Here is a 19,445-nt window from a genome sequence, read left to right as displayed (position 1 = left end):
ACACCCCTGCCTCAGTGATAGAAATCTTCCTTTGCTTGCAGGTAAGTGCCTACTTTTTGGATGCATTGCTGCTCAAAGGAACTCCTGCTGGCACGCATATGGAATTGCAGCAGCATCACCACCGTGTTGTCGACTGCCTTCCTCCAGGAAAAGATGTTTCCTCTGCCTTGACAACAACATGTTAAGCTATAATTCAGCTATTCATTTGGCAATACAGTTTCTACCAAAGCATAGTTTATCACACACTTACTTCTCAAAGTGCACCCATAAATTGTATTCGCTATTCAAGCAGCAAGCTAGCGTTGACTTTGGTGTATTAACGCCTCCGGTCATCTGCTGTACCAACTGAGCCATTGAGGCAAAGCCTCAAAATCCACAGTGTTTGTTCAATGTTGACCGTTCACCTTTTAGCCCTTGAGGCCATTATCTGCATTTTAAAGCCAAAGCTGTGGGTACACTTTGAGCAGCCAGTAGGTTGGGCCTCCTTTTAAATGCACAATGTTTCTGACACTATCTCAATTAATGTCTTCCTCCCTCTCTCCCTCAATTGTTTCAGCATGCATTGCTTTGTGATGGGGATTGTTTAGCGTATCCCTTTTAGCCCTTGTGGGCTTCACCTTCATCTTAATGACAAAGGTGTGGGCACACTGTGAATCGCCAGCTTCTCCTTGCAGGTTGCGCCTGTGTTCTAAGGGATAACGTGTCTGAGTCTGCATCGCAAGCTGATGTGTTTTTCTCTAAGCTGCCTCAATGTTTTCTGAAGATTTTTCACTTTGGCAGGATGCAGACTGTAAGGATGACAAAACAGGTCATGCTGTCTGCAGAGCAATTCAGTGCATGCCTCCTTATCGCAGTAGGCAGCACATCAATCCCATCATTTGAAGTTCCTGAGGATAATCTTCAGGCAGGGCAGCATTGTGTTCAAACGATTTCCAACCTCTGATGTCACGTTGCCATCTCTGCTGTTGGCAGAAAGGAAGGCAACTTGCTTGCAGCAGCCCTCCAAATGATTGGTCTTCTCTGTGCAGCAGCATGAGGAAAATGCATTTAAATGTGTGAACTGTGGTTTGAATGAAACAACTGATGGTCGTGACGTTTTGTCTCTTGTGTAAAATCTAGTGGAGAATGTGGGCATTGATCCCACTACCTCTCACATGCAAAGCTAACGCTCTGCCACTTGAGCTAATTCCCCCTGGTCGGCACCAAATGTGTGCCAATTGTCCTCACTTTCTGCAAAATGATGTTGGAACAGCAGTAGAATTGTGCACGGGGGCTCCCTGATGCCTCAACAAAGTATATGTTATAACAAACGCCAACAAACAGAAGCCTTCTTAGCGCAGTAGGCAGCGCGTCAGTCTCATAATCTGAAGGTCCTGAGTTCAATCCTCAGAGAGGGCAGATTTTTATTTAAAAATCCTTCGCGTTTTCCACTTATTTCATATTCCCATCTCCGCCGCTGATAGAAATGCAGACAACCTGCTTGCAGCAGCTCTGCAAATCATTCGGCATCACTGTGTTGTGGCAGATGAAAAACATCTGAAAGTGCCTCACCACTACTTGCAATGAAACGACCGGGGAGCCTGATGCTTTGCCCAAAGGGAAAATCAATGTGAAGAATGTGGCCATCTATCTGGCTCCACCATGCTAATACAGCTCTCTAACATTTGCAACAATTCCCCCAACTTGGCTGAGTTTTCATGTTTCTGGCTGCCCAGGATCACTTCAGTCTCTGTCTCCAAGATACTCGAAAAACGGCAGAGCAATTCTGCTTTGGCTATGCCTGCTACCTCAACACAGTGATTTTTCAAATCGACTCAACGTGACCAAGCAACTGCAGCTTGTACCACCAGCAGAATGGAAAACCACAGTGGCCGGGTAATGATCAGTGAGGGGCCTGAAGGTGCGTATTAGAAAAACTGGGAGGGAAATTTGCAGTCAGCACAAGTGGAAGGGAGCAGTCGACACCCCTGCCTCAGTGATAGAAATCTTCCTTTGCTTGCAGGTAAGTGCCTACTTTTTGGATGCATTGCTGCTCAAAGGAACTCCTGCTGGCACGCAGATGGAATTGCAGCAGCATCACCACCGTGTTGTCGACTGCCTTCCTCCAGGAAAAGATGTTTCCTCTGCCTTGACAACAACATGTTAAGCTATAATTCAGCTATTCATTTGGCAATACAGTTTCCACCAAAGCATTGTTTATCACACACTTACCTTTAAAAGTGCACCCATAAATTGTATTCGCCATTCAAGAAGCGACCTAGCGTTGACTTTGGTGTATTAACGCCTCGGGTCTTCTGCTGTACCAACTGAGCCATTGAGGCAAAGCCTCAAAATCCACAGTGTTTGTTCAATGTTGACCGTTCACCTTTTAGCCCTTGAGGCCATTATCTGCATTTTAAAGCCAAAGCTGTGGGTACACTTTGAGCAGCCAGCAGGTTGTGCCTCCTTTTAAATGCACAATGTTTCTGACACTATCTCAATTAATGTCTTCCTCCCTCTCTCCCTCAATTGTTTCAGCATGCATTGCTTTGTTACGGGGATTGTTTAGCGTATCCCTTTTAGCCCTTGTGGGCTTCACCTTCATCTTAATGACAAAGGTGTGGGCACACTGTGAATCGCCAGCTTCTCCTTGCAGGTTGCGCCTGTGTTCTAAGGGATAACGTGGCTGAGTCTGCATCGCAAGCTGATGTATTTTTCTCTCAGCTGCCTCAATGTTTTCTGAAGATTTTTCACTTTGGCAGGATGCAGACTGTAAGGATGGCAAAACTGGTCATGCTGTCTGCAGAGCAATTCAGTGCATGCCTCCTTATCGCAGTAGGCAGCACATCAATCCCATCATTTGAAGTTCCTGAGGATAATCTTCAGGCAGGGCAGCATTGTGTTCAAACGATTTCCAACCTCTGATGTCACGTTGCCATCTCTGCTGTTGGCAGAAAGGAAGGCAACTTGCTTGCAGCAGCCCTCCAAATGATTCGTCTTCTCTGTGCAGCAGCATGAGGAAAATGCGTTGAAATGTGTGAACTGTGGTTTGAATGAAACAACTGATGGTCGTGACGTTTTGTCTCTTGTGTAAAATCTAGTGGAGAATGTGGGCATTGATCCCACTACCTCTCACATGCAAAGCTAACACTCTGCCACTTGAGCTAATTCTCCCTGCTCTGCACCAAATGTGTGCCAATTGTCCTCACTTTCTGCAAAATGATGTTGTAACAGCAGTAGAATTGTGCATGGGGGCTCCCTGATGCCTCAACAAAGTATATGTTATAACAAACGCCAACAAACCGAAGCCTTCTTAGCGCAGTAGGCAGCGCGTCAGTCACATAATCTGAAAGTCCTGAGTTCAATCTTCAGAGAGGGCAGATTTTTATTTAAAAATCCTTCGCCTTTTCCACTTATTTCATATTCCCATCTCCGCCGCTGATAGAAATGCAGACAACCTGCTTGCAGCCGCTCTGCAAATCATTCGGCATCACTGTGTTGTGGCAGATGAAAAACATCTGAAAGTGCCTCACCACTGCTTGCAATGAAACGACCGGTGAGCCTGATACTTTGCCCAAAGGGAAAATTAATGTGATGAATGTGGCCATCTATCTGACTCCACCATGCGAATCCAGCTCTCTAACATTTGCAGCAATTCCCCCAACTTGGCTGTGTTTTCATGTTTCTGGCTGCCCAGGATCACTTCAGTCACTGTCTCCAAGATACTCGAAAAACGGCAGAGCAATTCTGCTTTGGCTATGCCTGCTACCTCAACACAGCGATTTTTCAAATCGACTCAACGTGACCAAGCAACTGCAGCTTGTACCACCAGCAGAATGGAAAACCACAGTGGCCGGGTAATGATCAGTGAGGGGCCTGAAGGTGCGTATTAGAAAAACTGGGAGGGAAATTTGCAGTCAGCACAAGTGGAAGGGAGCAGTCGACACCCCTGCCTCAGTGATAGAAATCTTCCTTTGCTTGCAGGTGAATGCCTACTTTTTGGATGCACTGCTGCTCAAAGGAACTCCTGCTGGCACGCAGATGGAATTGCAGCAGCATCACCACCGTGTTGTCGACTGCCTTCCTCCAGGAAAAGATGTTTCCTCTGCCTTGACAACAACATGTTAAGCTATAATTCAGCTATTCATTTGGCAATACAGTTTCTACCAAAGCATTGTTTATCACACACTTACTTCTAAAAGTGCACCCATAAATTGTATTCGCCATTCAAGAAGCGACCGAGCGTTGACTTTGGTGTATTAACGCCTCGGGTCTTCTGCTGTACCAACTGAGCCATTGAGGCAAAGCCTCAAAATCCACAGTGTTTGTTCAATGTTGACCGTTCACCTTTTAGCCCTTGTGGCCATTATCTGCATTTTAAAGCCAAAGCTGTGGGTACACTTTGAGCAGCCAGTAGGTTGTGCCTCCTTTTAAATGCACAATGTTTCTGACACTATCTCAATTAATGTCTTCCTCCCTCTCTCCCTCAATTGTTTCAGCATGCATTGCTTTGTGACGGGGATTGTTTAGCGTATCCCTTTTAGCCCTTGTGGGCTTCACCTTCATCTTAATGACAAAGGTGTGGGCACACTGTGAATCGCCAGCTTCTCCTTGCAGGTTGCGCCTGTGTTCTAAGGGATAACGTGTCTGAGTCTGCATCGCAAGCTGATGTATTTTTCTCTAAGCTGCCTCAATGTTTTCTGAAGATTTTTCACTTTGGCAGGATGCAGACTGTAAGGATGGCAAAAATGGTCATGCTGTCTGCAGAGCAATTCAGTGCATGCCTCCTTATCGCAGTAGGCAGCACATCAATCCCATCATTTGAAGTTCCTGAGGATAATCTTCAGGGAGGGCAGCATTGTGTTCAAACGATATCCAACCTCTGATGTCACGTTGCCATCTCTGCTGTTGGCAGAAAGGAAGGCAACTTGCTTGCAGCAGCCCTCCAAATGATTGGTCTTCTCTGTGCAGCAGCATGAGGAAAATGCATTGAAATGTGTGAACTGTGGTTTGAATGAAACAACTGATGGTCGTGACGTTTTGTCTCTTGTGTAAAATCTAGTGGAGAATGTGGGCATCGATCCCACTACCTCTCACATGCGAAGCGAGCGCTCTGCCACTTGAGCTAATTCCCCCTGGTCGGCACCAAATGTGTGCCAATTGTCCTCACTTTCAGCAAAATGATGTTGTAACAGCAGTAGAATTGTGCATGGGGGCTCCCTGATGCCTCAACAAAGTATATGTTATAACAAACACCAACAAACAGAAGCCTTCTTAGCGTAGTAGGCAGCGCGTCAGTCTTATAATCTGAAGGTCCTGAATTCAATCCTCAGAAAGGGCAGATTTTTATTTAAAAATCCTTCGCCTTTTCCACTTATTTCATATTCCCATCTCCGCCGCTGATAGAAATGCAGACAACCTGCTTGCAGCAGCTCTGCAAATCATTCGGCATCACTGTGTTGTGGCAGATGAAAAACATCTGAAAGTGCCTCACCACTGCTTGCAATGAAACGACCGGTGAGCCTGATGCTTTGCCCAAAGGGAAAATCAATGTGAAGAATGTGGCCATCTATCTGACTCCACCATGCTAATCCAGCTCTCTAACATTTGCAACAATTCCCCCAACTTGGCTGTGTTTTCATGTTTCTGGCTGCCCAGGATCACTTCAGTCTCTGTCTCCAAGATACTCGAAAAACGGCAGAGCAATTCTGCTTTGGCTATGCCTGCTACCTCAACACAGCGATTTTTCAAATCGACTCAACGTGACCAAGCAACTGCAGCTTGTACCACCAGCAGAATGGAAAACCACAGTGGCCGGGTAATGATCAGTGAGGGGCCTGAAGGTGCGTATTAGAAAAACTGGGAGGGAAATTTGCAGTCAGCACAAGTGGAAGGGAGCAGTCGACACCCCTGCCTCAGTGATAGAAATCTTCCTTTGCTTGCAGGTAAGTGCCTACTTTTTGGATGCATTGCTGCTCAAAGGAACTCCTGCTGGCACGCAGATGGAATTGCAGCAGCATCACCACCGTGTTGTCGACTGCCTTCCTCCAGGAAAAGATGTTTCCTCTGCCTTGACAACAACATGTTAAGCTATAATTCAGCTATTCATTTGGCAATACAGTTTCTACCAAAGCATAGTTTATCACACACTTACTTCTCAAAGTGCACCCATAAATTGTATTCGCTATTCAAGCAGCAAGCTAGCGTTGACTTTGGTGTATTAACGCCTCCGGTCTTCTGCTGTACCAACTGAGCCATTGAGGCAAAGCCTCAAAATCCACAGTGTTTGTTCAATGTTGACCGTTCACCTTTTAGCCCTTGAGGCCATTATCTGCATTTTAAAGCCAAAGCTGTGGGTACACTTTGAGCAGCCAGTAGGTTGGGCCTCCTTTTAAATGCACAATGTTTCTGACACTATCTCAATTAATGTCTTCCTCCCTCTCTCCCTCAATTGTTTCAGCATGCATTGCTTTGTGACGGGGATTGTTTAGCGTATCCCTTTTAGCCCTTGTGGGCTTCACCTTCATCTTAATGACAAAGGTGTGGGCACACTGTGAATCGCCAGCTTCTCCTTGCAGGTTGCGCCTGTGTTCTAAGGGATAACGTGTCTGAGTCTGCATCGCAAGCTGATGTATTTTTCTCTAAGCTGCCTCAATGTTTTCTGAAGATTTTTCACTTTGGCAGGATGCAGACTGTAAGGATGACAAAACTGGTCATGCTGTCTGCAGAGCAATTCAGTGCATGCCTCCTTATCGCAGTAGGCAGCACATCAATTCCATCATTTGAAGTTCCTGAGGATAATCTTCAGGCAGGGCAGCATTGTGTTCAAACGATTTCCAACCTCTGATGTCACGTTGCCATCTCTGCTGTTGGCAGAAAGGAAGGCAACTTGCTTGCAGCAGCCCTCCAAATGATTGGTCTTCTCTGTGCAGCAGCATGAGGAAAATGCATTGAAATGTGTGAACTGTGGTTTGAATGAAACAACTGATGGTCGTGACGTTTTGTCTCTTGTGTAAAATCTAGTGGAGAATGTGGGCATTGATCCCACTACCTCTCACATGCAAAGCTAGCGCTCTGCCACTTGAGCTAACTCCCCCTGGTCGGCACCAAAGGTGTGCCAATTGTCCTCACTTTCTGCAAAATGATGTTGTAACAGCAGCAGAATTGTGCATGGGGGCTCCCTGATGCCTCAACAAAGTATATGTTATAACAAACAACAACAAACAGAAGTCTTCTTAGCGCAGTAGGCGGCGTATCAGTCTCATAATATAAAGGTCGTGAGTTGAATCCTCAGAGAGGGCAGATTTTTATTTAAAAATCCTTCGCCTTTTCCACTTATTTCATATTCCCATCTCCGCCGCTGATAGAAATGCAGACAACCTGCTTGCAGCAGCTCTGCAAATCATTCGGCATCACTGTGTTGTGGCAGATGAAAAACATCTGAAAGTGCCTCACCACTGCTTGCAATGAAACGACCGGTGAGCCTGATGCTTTGCCCAAAGGGAAAATTAATGTGAAGAATGTGGCCATCTATCTGACTACACCATGCTAATCCTGCTCTCTAACATTTGCAACAATTCCCCCAGCTTGGCTGTGTTTTCATGTTTCTGGCTGCCCAGGATCACTTCAGTCTCTGTCTCCAAGATACTCGAAAAACGGCAGAGCAATTCTGCTTTGGCTATGCCTGCTACCTCAACACAGCGATTTTTCGAATCGACTCAACGTGACCAAGCAACTGCAGCTTGTACCACCAGCAGAATGGAAAACCACAGTGGCCGGGTAATGATCAGTGAGGTGCCTGAAGGTGCGTATTAGAAAAACTGGGAGGGAAATTTGCAGTCAGCACAAGTGGAAGGGAGCAGTCGACACCCCTGCCTCAGTGATAGAAATCTTCCTTTGCTTGCAGGTGAGTGCCTACTTTTTGGATGCATTGCTGCTCAAAGGAACTCCTGCTGGCATGCAGATGGAATTGCAGCAGCATCACCACCGTGTTGTCGACTGCCTTCCTCCAGGAAAAGATGTTTCCTCTGCCTTGACAACAACATGTTAAGCTATAATTCAGCTATTCATTTGGCAATACAGTTTCTACCAAAGCATTGTTTATCACACACTTACTTCTAAAAGTGCACCCATAAATTGTATTCGCCATTCAAGCAGCGACCTAGCGTTGACTTTGGTGTATTAACGCCTCGGGTCTTCTGCTGTACCAACTGAGCCATTGAGGCAAAGCCTCAAAATCCAGTGTTTGTTCAATGTTGACCGTTCACCTTTTAGCCCTTGAGGCCATTATCTGCATTTTAAAGCCAAAGCTGTGGGTACACTTTGAGCAGCCAGTAGGTTGGGCCTCCTTTTAAATGCACAATGTTTCTGACACTATCTCAATTAATGTCTTCCTCCCTCTCTCCCTCAATTGTTTCAGCATGCATTGCTTTGTGACGGGGATTGTTTAGCGTATCCCTTTTAGCCCTTGTGGGCTTCACCTTCATCTTAATGACAAAGGTGTGGGCACACTGTGAATCGCCAGCTTCTCCTTGCAGGCTGCACCTGTGTTCTAAGGGATAACGTGTCTGAGTCTGCATCGCAAGCTGATGTATTTTTCTCTAAGCTGCCTCAATGTTTTCTGAAGATTTTTCACTTTGGCAGGATGCAGACTGTAAGGATGGCAAAACTGGTCATGCTGTCTGCAGAGCAATTCAGTGCATGCCTCCTTATCGCAGTAGGCAGCACATCAATCCCATCATTTGAAGTTCCTGAGGATAATCTTCAGGGAGGGCAGCATTGTGTTCAAACGATTTCCAACCTCTGATGTCACGTTGCCATCTCTGCTGTTGGCAGAAAGGAAGGCAACTTGCTTGCAGCAGCCCTCCAAATGATTGGTCTTCTCTGTGCAGCAGCATGAGGAAAATGCATTTAAATGTGTGAACTGTGGTTTGAATGAAACAACTGATGGTCGTGACGTTTTGTCTCTTGAGTAAAATCTAGTGGAGAATGTGGGCATCGATCCCACTACCTCTCACATGCAAAGCCAGCGCTCTGCCACTTGAGCTAATTCCCCCTGGTCGGCACAGAATGGGTGCCAATTGTCCTCACTTTCTGCAAAATGATGTTGTGACAGCAGTAGAATTGTGCATGGGGGCTCCCTGATGCCTCAACAAAGTATATGTTATAACAAACACCAGCAAACAGTAGCCTTCTTAGTGCAGTAGCAAGCGCGTCAGTCTCATAATCTGAAGGTCCTGAGTTCAATCCTCAGAGAGGGCAGATTTTTATTAAAAATTCCTTCGACTTAGCCACTTATTTCATATTCCCATCTCCGCCGCTGATAGAAATGCAGACAACCTGCTTGCAGCAGCTCTGCAAATCATTCGGCATCACTGTGTTGTGGCAGGTGAAAAACATCTGAAAGTGCCTCACCATTGCTTGCAATGAAACGACCGGTGAGCCTGATGCTTTGCCCAAAGGGAAAATCAATGTGAAGAATGTGGCCATCTATCTGACTCGACCATGCTAATCCAGCTCTCTAACATTTGCAACAATTCCCCCAACTTGGCTGTGTTTTCATGTTTCTGGCTGCCCAGGATCACTTCAGTCTCTGTCTCCAAGATACTCGAAAAACGGCAGAGCAATTCTGCTTTGGCTATGCCTGCTACCTCAACACATCGATTTTTCGAATCGACTCAACGTGACCAAGCAACTGCAGCTTGTACCACCAGCAGAATGGAAAACCACAGTGGCCGGGTAATGATCAGTGAGGGGCCTGAAGGTGCATATTAGAAAAACTGGGAGGGAAATTTGCAGTCAGCACAAGTGGAAGGGAGCAGTCGACACCCCTGCCTCAGTGATAGAAATCTTCCTTTGCTTGCAGGTGAGTGCCTACTTTTTGGATGCACTGCTGCTCAAAGGAACTCCTGCTGGCACGCAGATGGAATTGCAGCAGCATCACCACCGTGTTGTCGACTGCCTTCCTCCAGGAAAAGATGTTTCCTCTGCCTTGACAACAACATGTTAAGCGATAATTCAGCTATTCATTTGGCAATACAGTTTCTACCAAAGCATTGTTTATCACACACTTACTTCTCAAAGTGCACCCATAAATTGTATTCGCTATTCAAGCAGCAAGCTAGCGTTGACTTTGGTGTATTAACGCCTCCGGTCTTCTGCTGTACCAACTGAGCCATTGAGGCAAAGCCTCAAAATCCACAGTGTTTGTTCAATGTTGACCGTTCACCTTTTAGCCCTTGAGGCCATTATCTGCATTTTAAAGCCAAAGCTGTGGGTACACTTTGAGCAGCCAGTAGGTTGGGCCTCCTTTTAAATGCACAATGTTTCTGACACTATCTCAATTAATGTCTTCCTCCCTCTCTCCCTCAATTGTTTCAGCATGCATTGCTTTGTGACGGGGATTGTTTAGCGTATCCGTTTTAGCCCTTGTGGGCTTCACCTTCATCTTAATGACAAAAGTGTGGGCACACTGTGAATCGCCAGCTTCTCCTTGCAGGTTGCGCCTGTGTTCTAAGGGATAACGTGTCTGAGTCTGCATCGCAAGCTGATGTATTTTTCTCTAAGCTGCCTCAATGTTTTCTGAAGATTTTTCACTTTGGCAGGATGCAGACTGTAAGGATGGCAAAAATGGTCATGCTGTCTGCAGAGCAATTCAGTGCATGCCTCCTTATCGCAGTAGGCAGCACATCAATCCCATCATTTGAAGTTCCTGAGGATAATCTTCAGGGAGGGCAGCATTGTGTTCAAACGATTTCCAACCTCTGATGTCACGTTGCCATCTCTGCTGTTGGCAGAAAGGAAGGCAACTTGCTTGCAGCAGCCCTCCAAATGATTGGTCTTCTCTGTGCAGCAGCATGAGGAAAATGTATTGAAATGTGTGAACTGTGGTTTGAATGAAACAACTGGTGGTCGTGACGTTTTGCCTCTTGAGTGAAATCTAGTGGAGAATGTGGGCATCGATCCCACTATCTCTCACATGCAAAGCTAGCGCTCTGCCACTTGAGCTAATTCCCCCTGGTTGGCACCAAATGTGTGCCAATTGTCCTCACTTTCTGCAAAATGATGTAACAGCAGTAGAATTGTGCATGGGGGCTCCCTGATGCCTCAACAAAGTATATGTTATAACAAACACCAACAAGCAGAAGCCTTCTTAGTGCAGTAGGCAGCGCGTCAGTCTCATAATCTGAAGGACCTGAGTTCAATCCTCAGAGAGGGCAGATCTTTATTAAAAATTACTTTGACTTATCCACTTATTTCATATTCCCATCTCCGCCGCTGATAGAAATGCAGACAACCTGCTTGCAGCAGCTCTGCAAATCATTCGGCATCACTGTGTTGTGGCAGATGAAAAACATCTGAAAGTGCCTCACCACTGCTTGCAATGAAACGACGGGGGAGCCTGTTGCTTTGCCCAAAGGGAAAATTAACGTGAAGAATGTGGCCATCTATCTGACTCCACCATGCTAATCCAGCTCTCTAACATTTGCAACAATTCCCCCAACTTGGCTGTGTTTTCATGTTTCTGGCTGCCCAGGATCACTTCAGTCTCTGTCTCCAAGATACTCGAAAAACGGCAGAGCAATTCTGCTTTGGCTATGCCTGCTACCTCAACACATCGATTTTTCGAATCGACTCAACGTGACCAAGCAACTGCAGCTTGTACCACCAGCAGAATGGAAAACCACAGTGGCCGGGTAATGATCAGTGAGGGGCCTGAAGGTGCATATTAGAAAAACTGGGAGGGAAATTTGCAGTCAGCACAAGTGGAAGGGAGCAGTCGACACCCCTGCCTCAGTGATAGAAATCTTCCTTTGCTTGCAGGTGAGTGCCTACTTTTTGGATGCACTGCTGCTCAAAGGAACTCCTGCTGGCACGCAGATGGAATTGCAGCAGCATCACCACCGTGTTGTCGACTGCCTTCCTCCAGGAAAAGATGTTTCCTCTGCCTTGACAACAACATGTTAAGCTATAATTCAGCTATTCATTTGGCAATACAGTTTCTACCAAAGCATTGTTTATCACACATTTACTTCTCAAAGTGCACCCATAAATTGTATTCGCTATTCAAGCAGCAAGCTAGCGTTGACTTTGGTGTATTAACGCCTCCGGTCTTCTGCTGTACCAACTGAGCCATTGAGGCAAAGCCTCAAAATCCACAGTGTTTGTTCAATGTTGACCGTTCACCTTTTAGCCCTTGAGGCCATTATCTGCATTTTAAAGCCAAAGCTGTGGGTACACTTTGAGCAGCCAGTAGGTTGGGCCTCCTTTTAAATGCACAATGTTTCTGACACTATCTCAATTAATGTCTTCCTCCCTCTCTCCCTCAATTGTTTCAGCATGCATTGCTTTGTGACGGGGATTGTTTAGCGTATCCGTTTTAGCCCTTGTGGGCTTCACCTTCATCTTAATGACAAAAGTGTGGGCACACTGTGAATCGCCAGCTTCTCCTTGCAGGTTGCGCCTGTGTTCTAAGGGATAACGTGTCTGAGTCTGCATCGCAAGCTGATGTATTTTTCTCTAAGCTGCCTCAATGTTTTCTGAAGATTTTTCACTTTGGCAGGATGCAGACTGTAAGGATGGCAAAAATGGTCATGCTGTCTGCAGAGCAATTCAGTGCATGCCTCCTTATCGCAGTAGGCAGCACATCAATCCCATCATTTGAAGTTCCTGAGGATAATCTTCAGGGAGGGCAGCATTGTGTTCAAACGATTTCCAACCTCTGATGTCACGTTGCCATCTCTGCTGTTGGCAGAAAGGAAGGCAACTTGCTTGCAGCAGCCCTCCAAATGATTGGTCTTCTCTGTGCAGCAGCATGAGGAAAATGTATTGAAATGTGTGAACTGTGGTTTGAATGAAACAACTGGTGGTCGTGACGTTTTGCCTCTTGAGTGAAATCTAGTGGAGAATGTGGGCATCGATCCCACTATCTCTCACATGCAAAGCTAGCGCTCTGCCACTTGAGCTAATTCCCCCTGGTTGGCACCAAATGTGTGCCAATTGTCCTCACTTTCTGCAAAATGATGTAACAGCAGTAGAATTGTGCATGGGGGCTCCCTGATGCCTCAACAAAGTATATGTTATAACAAACACCAACAAGCAGAAGCCTTCTTAGTGCAGTAGGCAGCGCGTCAGTCTCATAATCTGAAGGACCTGAGTTCAATCCTCAGAGAGGGCAGATCTTTATTAAAAATTACTTTGACTTATCCACTTATTTCATATTCCCATCTCCGCCGCTGATAGAAATGCAGACAACCTGCTTGCAGCAGCTCTGCAAATCATTCGGCATCACTGTGTTGTGGCAGATGAAAAACATCTGAAAGTGCCTCACCACTGCTTGCAATGAAACGACGGGGGAGCCTGTTGCTTTGCCCAAAGGGAAAATTAACGTGAAGAATGTGGCCATCTATCTGACTCCACCATGCTAATCCAGCTCTCTAACATTTGCAACAATTCCCCCAACTTGGCTGTGTTTTCATGTTTCTGGCTGCCCAGGATCACTTCAGTCTCTGTCTCCAAGATACTCGAAAAACGGCAGAGCAATTCTGCTTTGGCTATGCCTGCTGCCTCAACACAGCGATTTTCCGAAGCGACTCAACGTGACCAAGCAACTGTAGCTTGTACCACCAGCAGAATGGAAAACCACAGTGGCCGGGTAATGATCAGTGAGGGGCCTGAAGGTGCGTATTAGAAAAACTGGGATGGAAATTTGCAGTCAGCACAAGTGGAAGGGAGCATCGACACCCCTGCCTCAGTGACAGAAATCTTCCTTTGCTTGCAGGTGAGTGCCTACTTTTTGGATGCATTGCTGCTCAAAGGAACTCCTGCTGGCACGCAGATGGAATTGCAGCAGCATCACCACCGTGTCGTCGACTGCCTTCCTCCAGGAAAAGATGTTTCCTCTACCTTGACAACAACATGTTAAGCTATAATTCAGCTATTCATTTGGCAACACTGTTTCTACCAAAGCATAGTTTACCACACACTTACTTCTAAAAGTGCACCCATAAATTGTATTCGCCGTTCAAGCAGCGACCTAGTGTTGACTTTGGTGTATTAACGCCTCGGGTCTTCTGCTGTACCAACTGAGCCATTGAGGCAAAGCCTCAAAATCCACAGTGTTTGTTCAATGTTGACCGTTCACCTTTTAGCCCTTGAGGCCATTATCTGCATTTTAAAGCCAAAGCTGTGGGTACACTTTGAGCAGCCAGTAGGTTGTGCCTCCTTTTAAATGCACAATGTTTCTGACACTATCTCAATTAATGTCTTCCTCCCTCTCTACCTCAATTGTTTCAGCATGCATTGCTTTGTGACGGGGATTGTTTACCGTATCCCTTTTAGCCCTTGTGGGCTTCACCTTCATCTTAATGACAAAGGTGTGGGCACACTGTGAATCGCCAGCTTCTCCTTGCAGGTTGCGCCTGTGTTCGAAGGGATAACGTGTCTGAGTCTGCATCGCAAGCTGATGTATTTTTCTCTCAGCTGCCTCAATGTTTTCTGAAGATTTTTCACTTTGGCAGGATCCAGACTGTAGGATGGCAAAACTGGTCATGCTGTCTGCAGAGCAATTCAGTGCATGCCTCCTTATTGCAGTAGGCAGCACATCAATCCCATGATTTGTAGTTCCTGAGTATTTTCTTCAGGGAGGGCAGGATTATGTACAAACGATTTCCAACCTCTGATGGCACGTTGCCATCTCTGCTGTTGGCAGAAAGGAAGGCAACTTGCTTGCAGCAGCCCTCCAAATGATTGGTCTTCTCTGTGCAGCAGCATGAGGAAAATGCATTAAAATGTGTGAACTGTGGTTTGAATGAAACAACTGGTGGTCGTGACGTTTTGTCCCTTGAGTAAAACGTAGTGGAGAATGTGGGCATCGATCCCGCCACCTCTCACCTGCGAAGCAAGCGATCTACCACTTGAGCTAATTCCCCCTGGTCAGCACCAATTGAGTGCAAATTGTCCTCACTTTCTGCAAAATGATGTTGTGACAGCAGTAGAATTGTGCATGGGGGCTCCCTGACGCCTCAACAAAGTATATGTTATAACAAACACCAGCAAACAAAATCCTTCTTAGCGCAGTAGGCAGCGCGTCAGTCTCATAATCTGACGGTCCTGAGTTCAATCCCCAGAGAAACCAGTTTTTTATTAAAAAGTCCTTCGCCTTTTCCACTTATTTCATATTCCCATCTCCGCCGCTGATAGAAATGCAGACAACCTGCTTGCAGCAGCTCTGCAAATCATTCGGCATCACTGTGTTGTGGCAGATGAAAAACATCTGAAAGTGCCTCACCACTGCTTGCAATGAAACGACCAGTGAGCCTGATGCTTTGCCCAAAGGGAAAATCAATGTGAAGAATGTGGCCATCTATCTAACTCCACCATGCTAATCCAGCTCTCTAACATTTGCAACAATTCCCCCAACTTGGCTGTGTTTTCATGTTTCTGGCTGCCAAGGATAACTTTAGTCTCTGTCTCCAAGATACTCGAAAAACGGCAGAGCAATTCTGCATTGGCTATGCCTGCTGCCTCAACACAGCGATTTTCCGAAGCGACTCAACGTGACCAAGCAACTGTAGCTTGTACCACCAGCAGAATGGAAAACCACAGTGGCCGGGTAATGATCAGTGAGGGGCCTGAAGGTGCATATTAGAAAAACTGGGAGGGAAATTTGCAGTCAGCACAAGTGGAAGGGAGCATCGACACCCCTGCCTCAGTGATAGAAATCTTCCTTTGCTTGCAGGTGAGTGCCTACTTTTTGTATGCATTGCTGCTCAAAGGAACTGCTGCTGGCACGCTTCTCGGCCTTTTGGCTAAGGTCAAGTGTAGTCTCATTTGATCGAGGGAAGCTGAGGATTTCAATGTCGATCGTGGATTGGAGAACTCTGAGGGATTGAAGTCGTCAAAGAAGAAACGTTTTGGAGCTTGGCTGCTATTGGTGGATCTACATGCTGGCCTAAACCTCTGGTTTGGGCCTAACGCCGATACAGTTTCAGACCAAACGTACGAGCTATGGATGCAGCTGCATCCCGACCACCAGGCTGGGGAGTGCGAAACAGTGTCCGAGTCACTGTGAAGAAAACGGAGGGAGAGTCACCTTTGGACCGGAAACACTTCGTGAAAAGGGTGCTGCTCGAGTGTTGTGGGTTTAAAGCAACAGAGATCTTCTGCTTGCAAAACTTCCCCAAGAATGGTTTCTTTGATGTCACCTTCAAGAGCGTCGCAGCGTGCATCAAATTCTTGAACGTCTTCAAGGAAAAAGGGAATCAGAGTCCCCTGTCGATCCTGACTGCGGAGCCTCTGTTTACGCTACCGGCGCAACAAAATCGGGTTGTTACACTGCACACGTACAACCCCCACGTCCCTGTGTCTGATGTGCTCACGTTACTCGCCAGGTACGCTGAGCTGAAAAGTGACAGCGTGCAAGTGAAAGACACCTTCGGCATCTGGACAAGTGAGCACCAGGTCAAGGTGACCCTAAGAACGGACAGCAATGGAACCATCCTGCATCCCCCCTCCAGTTTCGCTATTGGAGTAAATCGTGGCTACCTCTACTACGTGGGACAGCCACAAGTATGCCACACCTGTGCCAAAACGGGCATGTTGCCGCAAACTGCAGTGTGACCTTCTGCAAAAACTGCAGGCAGGAGGGACACATGACTAAGGACTGCAAGGAAGACAAGTCCTGCAACCTGTGTGGGGAGGCTGGCCATCTTTACAGGGCCTGCCCGAAACGCGGGGCGACATACGCTCAAATCATCAGCAGCGGAGTTAAAAAGGCGACCAGAGAGGAGGAGCATACACCCTCCACCGAAAAAGACACCACGGCACAGAATGCGGGAAATCAACAGAAGGGCCCCCAACAAAAAGAGGAGGCCCCAGCACTTCCTGACAACCCAGCCCCAGCCCCATCTGATGAGGAACACTCAATGGAAGAGGAAGAGGATGGGACAAAGAATAAAGAGCCCTGGGAAACAGTGAACAGGGACAAACGAAAGAGAAAACAAAAAAACAAACTTAAGAACCCCCCGAGGGATAGTGGCAAAAAGCAACACCTTTCAGCCGGCGCACTTAGTGCCGACACCTCATCCGATGAGGGAAAACAGGACACGAATCGGCCTCAAATAAAGAGGCAAAGCACCAACGTGGGACGGGAGGCACAGACCCCCCCAGACCACCGACCGGGAAGAAAACAAGGTCACAGACCAACCCCCGATAGTAACGAGCAGCAACAACCCAGGTGAAGACCAGCCTGCAACCCCAACACCTACTGACTGCCACGACGAACCCCAGGGCTACACCCCCACCCCCCCCAATGCATCTGCATCAAAATCACGGGGCCAGTACGGACCAGAACAGTTTTCTCAGCCCTGCAACTGTGCTAAAGTTTGCGAGCACCACCGGCATGCTGGGGAACATCCAACAGCTGGAACAGCCAACTGAATAGACTCTGGACTCTTGAGACTGGTAAATCTACCTTTTTATAATGGGTTTAAAAATTACATCCATAAATGTGCGAAGCATCAAAGATACTTCGCGGTGTGTAGCCACACTCAACTATTTGGCAAATGTAAAAGCTGACCTACTGTTCCTGCAGGAGTGCGGAATTCCGCACCTCAGCAACTACAGGCGCTGGTCGAGCTGGTGGTCCCACGGGCCATCCATCTGGTCAGGAGGAAACGACTGCCGCTCCTCCGGCCTGGGTATTCTGCTGCGGGGAGGCAACTTCACCATCTCCGACGTTAAGGAGGTGGTGGGCGGGCGCCTCCTCGTAGCAGACGTGAAATACAAAAACACCCCTCTCAGACTTATTAATGTGTACGCCCCGGCCGTAAAAAGTGAGCGGCTGGCAGTTCTTTAGCAACTCCCACTGCTGTTGGCCACCTCCAAGCCGGTCATCCTGGGTGGTGACTTCAACTGCATCATCGATGCGGCTGGACGATCCAGCAAAGCCGACAGCAAACTAGACGCTACGTCCAGACTCCTGATGGAAACGGTAAAAGACGCCAAGCTGCTCGACGTCTGCAGCAACCCTGCAGACGGAGCGCAGCGTAGATACACATGGTCACGGCCAGACGGGTCCGTCCGCTCCAGGATAGACTTCTTTTTTGTGTCCCGAGCTTTCACGGTCAGGTCCACCGACGTAACGCCGGTATTCTTCTCTGACCACTGCCTCCTACTGGCCGACTGTCACCTGCAGGAAGACCAGGGGGTAGGCAGGGGTACATGGAAGCTAAATGTAAAATTGCTGACCCCTGAGAACATCGAGGAACTCAGGAGGGATTACAAAGGTTGGAGAACCGTGAAACCCCTCTTTGAGGCCCCACATCTCTGGTGGGAAGCAATAAAGGGGAATATCAAGAGGTTTTTCATCCTCAAGGGTGTTCAAAAGGTGAGAGAGAGACGAGGGGTCATGTCCAGGCTCCAGAAAAGTATGCAGAATTTGCTCCAGCTGCAGTCGATGGGGGTGGATGTCAAGGAGGATCTCCAAGAGGTGAAGAGCCAGCAAGCCTCGCTCTACACCTCGGAGGCCTCCAAGGTTATCTTCCGTTCCAGAGTCCGCTCCATGGAGCAGGACGAAAAGTGCTCACGCTTCTTCTTCCAAAAGGTACACAGAGAGACCTCTGTGATCAGCAGCCTGAAGGAAGAAGATGGCTCTGAAAAGTCATCGCAGTCTGACATCCTGAGGATCAGCCAAACCTTTTATGCCGGACTGTATGACCTGAAGCCAACAGATAGCACTGTTTCCCAGACTTTCCTGTCGACTATCACGGAGGTCATAGGCGACAGCGAGCTGGAAAACCTGGACAAACCACTAACTCTGGACGAGCTGACAAAGGCCGTCAAGTCCTTCGAGACGAGTAAAACTCCCGGAAGCGACGGTTTACCGGTTGAGTTGTATTCGGCTCTGTGGGACTGGATGGGCCCAGACCTGCTGGAAGTGTACGAGAGTATGCTTCTGGAAGGCAGCATGTCAGAGTCCATGAGGAAAGGCATTATCACCCTCATCTACAAGCAGAAGGGGGAAAGGGAAGAAATTCGAAATTGGCGACCCATTTCACTGTTGAATGTGGACTACAAAATTCTAGCCAAGGTCATCGCCAATCGGGTCAGGTCTGCTCTGGAGTCGGTGATCCACCCTGACCAGACCTGTGCTGTACCCGGCAGGAGGATCTCTGATAGCCTCGCGCTACTCAGGGATACGATCGCCTACGTGCAGGACAGGGGGGTGGACACTTGCCTCATCAGTCTTGACCAGGAGAAGGCTTTTGACAGAATATCGCACACCTACATGATGGATGTGCTCTCCAAAATGGGGTTTGGGGAGGGAATTCGCAATTGGATCAAACTGCTCTACACAAACATCTATAGCGCAGTCTCAATCAATGGGTGGGAATCAGAAAAGTTCCAGATCAAATCTGGAGTCAGGCAGGGCTGCCCTCTCTCCTCTGCCCTGTTTGTGTGCTGCA

At 47.4% G+C, this 19,445-nt stretch overlaps 5 non-coding genes across 5 annotated transcripts; all 5 read left to right on the top strand.

Moving 5' to 3' along the window:
* The first annotated feature begins 1,325 nt into the window (after window positions 1-1,325).
* On the top strand, window positions 1,326-1,398 carry trnam-cau (transfer RNA methionine (anticodon CAU)). Its single transcript has one exon. It is a non-coding gene; the product is annotated as a tRNA-Met (tRNA).
* A 3,849-nt stretch (window positions 1,399-5,247) lies between these two features.
* Window positions 5,248-5,320, top strand: trnai-uau (transfer RNA isoleucine (anticodon UAU)). The gene has a single exon. It is a non-coding gene; the product is annotated as a tRNA-Ile (tRNA).
* A 3,847-nt stretch (window positions 5,321-9,167) lies between these two features.
* On the top strand, window positions 9,168-9,240 carry trnam-cau (transfer RNA methionine (anticodon CAU)). Its single transcript has one exon. It is a non-coding gene; the product is annotated as a tRNA-Met (tRNA).
* Window positions 9,241-11,125: 1,885 nt separating this feature from the next.
* trnam-cau (transfer RNA methionine (anticodon CAU)) lies at window positions 11,126-11,198 on the top strand. The gene has a single exon. It is a non-coding gene; the product is annotated as a tRNA-Met (tRNA).
* Window positions 11,199-13,083: 1,885 nt separating this feature from the next.
* trnam-cau (transfer RNA methionine (anticodon CAU)) lies at window positions 13,084-13,156 on the top strand. The gene has a single exon. It is a non-coding gene; the product is annotated as a tRNA-Met (tRNA).
* The last annotated feature ends 6,289 nt before the right edge of the window (window positions 13,157-19,445 follow it).

Source organism: Scyliorhinus torazame, chromosome 11 (genome assembly GCF_047496885.1).
Source record: "Scyliorhinus torazame isolate Kashiwa2021f chromosome 11, sScyTor2.1, whole genome shotgun sequence".
Lineage (NCBI taxonomy): Eukaryota > Metazoa > Chordata > Chondrichthyes > Carcharhiniformes > Scyliorhinidae > Scyliorhinus > Scyliorhinus torazame.
This window is presented reverse-complemented; position numbering and strand designations above follow the sequence as displayed.